This window comes from Tachysurus fulvidraco, chromosome 9, assembly GCF_022655615.1.
Source record: "Tachysurus fulvidraco isolate hzauxx_2018 chromosome 9, HZAU_PFXX_2.0, whole genome shotgun sequence".
Classification (NCBI taxonomy): Eukaryota; Metazoa; Chordata; class Actinopteri; order Siluriformes; family Bagridae; genus Tachysurus; species Tachysurus fulvidraco.
The window spans coordinates 14,858,334-14,863,132 of NC_062526.1; positions in this window are offsets into that span (position 1 = coordinate 14,858,334).

Genomic DNA, 4,799 nt, shown 5'->3' on the forward strand with positions numbered 1-4,799 from the left:
TCTGGTGAATTACTTCCGCAAACTGCGTGCCAAATTAACGCACAGCAGTTTGTTTATTTTTTAGACGTATTTTTTGTTCTTTCAGGCCTTGTTTATTTATAATTTTTACTCGTATGCTTCTCATAAAAAACATTTTACTCTTTAGACTTCAAAATGTGTTGCCAGTAAAACAGACATAACTTTTGCAAACAAAGATGAAATATTTATACAAATTACTGACAATCTGAATAATAACGATGTCACATAATAATGTTAATCTCTTATACTCCAAAGAGAAAGGAAAAAAATAATTATGTCATGTCTACAAATGAAATGTTTGACATTCATTTAAAACAAGATTTTCACTCACTTCCGTTCAGCTCTAAACGAGCGCTGTTTTTAGATCATTTGTATCTTGGCTGCCTTAAGAAACATGTGCTTTCACTTGTCCCCATTACATGCTTTTCATTTTTGTGCTGTCTGCTCAGTCACCATTTGACCAGATGTGTTCACACCACCTATGCAGTGCCTCAATTGATCTGCCTAAACTCTTTCTGGGAAAGAAATCACAGTTTCCATAAATAGCTGTGATATAAATCAGAAAGAGAAGGTTAAGTATTGTTCATATGTAATGGTGCATGTAAAGGAAGCTGCCACTGCTGGACCCCTGAGCAACGTCCTTAACCCTCAATTGCTCAGTTGTATAAAATGAGATTAACTGTAAATTGCTCTGAATAAGGACGTTTGCCAAATGCTGTAAATGTAAAGAGACGTGCTTCAACACATTGTAATACATGCACCTTTTTATTTTTTTTATTTTTAGGTAAGTCATCACCATGGCTGGTAAATTAAGAGTCACCTGTCAGTGCCACATTAAAATTCAAGCCTTGTTAACATAATCTGCACGTCTACACTTTAAACTCTCAGATGACTTCTCAGTTATTCATTTATAACAACAGCCACTTTGAATTATTTAGTAACTGCACTGAAACTAATACGAAATAAATGTATTTAACTAAAAGAATGAAAGTTGTATTGTCTTGACACACTGGAAAATTCACTTTCTGTTTAACTCTATTCTCTGAGGCAAGTAGACTCTGTAATTTTTTAAGGTAAACCATTTTACAACACATCACGTGTAGTTATCATATATCAAGACTTATAATCAGCTATATCTTTACAGAGGACGATATACAAGTGAGTGACTCTTCTCCCACGTGTGCATGTGCACATATATGTGTGTGTGTGTGTGTGTGTGTGTGTGTGTGTGTGTGTGTGTGTGTGTGTGTGTGTGTGTGTGTGTACACACTCCTCCTGTGGTAGACAGATCGCCGCAAGCTCATCTCCACTGACCTAAATTTCTGTCTTTTCCCTCTCTCTCTTTTCCATCCGTTTCCTTTTTTCCCCTCATAATTGTGATGTAATGACCAAAGCAAACAGGCAGGACAATAAGCCAGAGCAGACAAATAGACGTGTGCTGGACAGGGCAGACGGTCTCACACTGGAAAAAAAGAGCTTTTTGTATTCCTATTCAAAAGGCCAAAAAAAAAAAAAAAAAAAATCTGTGTCAGCTCACCTGCAAAGTCAAATAGTTATGTTTTAGATGGCTGTGTGATTTTGATGTGGTTTTTCAACTCTGTAGGTGTCTTCAAGACAAGCGTGGGGGCAAATTACTAAAACGACCAAAAATTCTATATGTCCAGGACAGGAGCTGTATGAAAATATGTTTGTCTAATGTTGTGTACGCAAAGCAGAATTATAGAATTACAGTGAGAGATGAATGATTCATCTCTCAGTGCCATATGGTGTCTAAAAACCCTGAAGCAGAAAGAAGTCTGTAGTGGCTAAAGGCTTTACTGTACTGACTAAAACCCAAGCCCTGCCTCCTCTCTTCTCTTGTCTTCTCTTGTCTTCTCTTGTCTTCTCTTGTCTTCTCTTCTCTTCTCTTCTCTTCTCTTTTCAGTGGTTTACAAAGATTTTGTCTAATATTGTAATATTATTGTATTGTCTCAAGCTTCTCCATGATCTTACTTCTCACTTCACTATTAAGTCTTTTCTTCTTTACTATTATATTATTTTTATTTTTTCTCAATCATGTATTTTCTTAATTCCTTCATTTTTTGTCGAGTTGATTGTGCTATTTTCTCTTGTTTCCTTGTTTAATCTCATGTAAGGGTCTGCTCGTTCAGCAATTGTACCACCATGTGCTAAAATATCAGTGGAAATATTTCTCCTAGCCCTGTTTTTAAGGGTAAAATCACACACACGTAACTCCTTTGCCCTTGAATCGACCACCAGGAAGTTAACTTCAATATAATTAGAGAAGTTTCTATTGAAAATAAAATGAGGGCACGTTTCCTCAGTGGAATCAGCCCGTAAATCTCTAATGACACAACCCTTTTTTATTTTACACCGGAAACAAGCAGGTATATTTGCAAGCAAAAGGGTTTTTCTTTTTTTGTGAGATTTGATGTGACATACAGTATGACTTTTTTTTTCTTAAGCACCTTTCTGGTTATTTTTGATTATCAGTCAGTCAGTCATGAATAATTGAGCTATTCAAACTCAGTGTAAAGACCCATAATGTTCTAAAAGCTGCATGATAAATCAACTTATCTCGGGCAACATCATACTAAGAATTAATGAGCAGAAATGAATTGCCATAGTATCTGACAGAAAGAGAGAAAGAGAGAGAGAAATCCACTTGAGAAATATATAGAGATACCGACCACAAGTGACAGAGGCAATTTTCGGTGGAAAAATTACTCCATCATAATTTCAATCCCAAAAAGGATTGGAAAGAAAGCCCTGAAGGACCCTGCGGTGTCACCTTGAAAAATGGCGGAAGAAAAGAGCACCAAATTACACACACACACACACACACACACACACACACACACACACACACACACACACACACACACACACACACACACACCAATTAAAAAGTGGGTGTCGTGTCTCATGGAACTTTTCAATAATGGCCCTTGCTTTTATGTGTTTATGTAAAATTTTACCTGTGCATAAAGATCCAGTAAATAAGATTCAATCAACATGAATATAAAATGAATTATCAGATATCTCCAAACTACCCACAGAAAGAACTGCAGTGTTTTTTGATTATATACTTTCTCACAGGATAAAGCAGTGATGATGTTTTATATATCTGATTTCATATATCACATATCAGACTCCTTCCCAATTTATGGCCTTATAGATATAGATTATAATTAAAATATACTTTTTTGGCCATTAATGCATGCACTAAATCTATATTAATCTATAAATTCACCTTAAGTTCAAAGCTTTCTCAAAATTTTTATTTTTATTTAAAACTTATATTTTTTTTTAACTAAAACTGAAAACTCATTTAAAATAGACCCTGATTCAATACTTTGTTAGCCCTTTCTGCAGCAATTACATCTTGGATTTTTCTTGAGTAAGTTTTCACAAGCTTGCCACACCTGAGTTTGGGCAATTTCTCCCACTTGAGGACATTTAGAGACTTACCACTAAAGTGATGCCACTACAGTGATGTCTTGGCCATGTCCTTGATGTTGTTGCTTTCCCAAAGCTCATCTCTATGGACGACCTCGAAAGCTCTGTTGATTTGGTTTTTGGGTTCTTGTGCAGCTTCCAGATCAACGACTTTCTAAGTTATTACGTTTTGCCCTAATCTATTTCAATTATAGAGGTCAACAAACAAAGAGTAATTTATACAAAGAGACTTTATACAGAATTAAGTCCGAACAAATAAATTTGCCACAGTTAGATTCCTGTCAAGTTCTAGAGACTAGAGACATCCCCAGATAATCAAAACAAGCAGGATGTATCTGAGCTACATTTGATGTGCCTTAGCCAAGGGTAATCTAAATTGTTTGTTTAAAATTTTTTATTTTTTTTTTAATACATTTGCAAAAAAAAAAAAAAAACATACTAAAAATACACTGTCATTATAGTTTATTATGTTGATTAATGAAAAAAGAGTATCATAGAACCATTTTTAAAATGGATTCCATTTTTTATCAATTGGTAACAGAAACTCCTTAATCTGGAAGGGTATATAAATGATCATTTGTGAGATCAGTAAAGTTTTATTTATTATAAAAAAGTAAAAAAGTGATGTGAATCCAGATTGCATGTCCAAAAGTGTTCTTCTATGTCAATTTTTTTATTTTTATTTTTGTATACATTTTATACATATAATGTTGTGGAATAACTATGAAGGTTATTACTGTTATCACTAACATTGGAGCAGATCTGAAGAGTTATGATGTTACTATGTTATTAAGACAGAAAGATGCTGCTTTCATGTTGTGAGAAACCATAATTCCATGACCTATAGATCTTCCTGCAGCAGAATGCAACAAGACTGGAGGCTTCCTCTGGAAATGTTAAAAGTAGAAATCCTGTGGCTCTCTTTGTGAACGTATTTTATTTAGTTTATTATTAGGTACAGTACACAGCCATGAATTAGCTGTAGACATGATAACATGTTGGAAGAAGAACATTCATTTAACTTGTGATTTGCTTTGCAACTGTAGCTACTGTACAGTCAGAGCTGCTGTTATAGAAAATTCATCAACACCTTCGGACCAGTCAGTTTTAAAAACCATGCTGTTGTGTAACTGGAATTATATAACACTGTAGACTTGAGATTTCCATATTATGTCACATTGCCCTTTTTTTACATTTTGAACATTTTCTTATCAACACACCTAATAAATCTAGCCCACTAATTATAGAGTTGCCTCAGGTGTGCAGGGAATAGGGGAATAGGCTGAAAAACCTGAAACAGCCTTCCAGTGGGTCTAGCACTG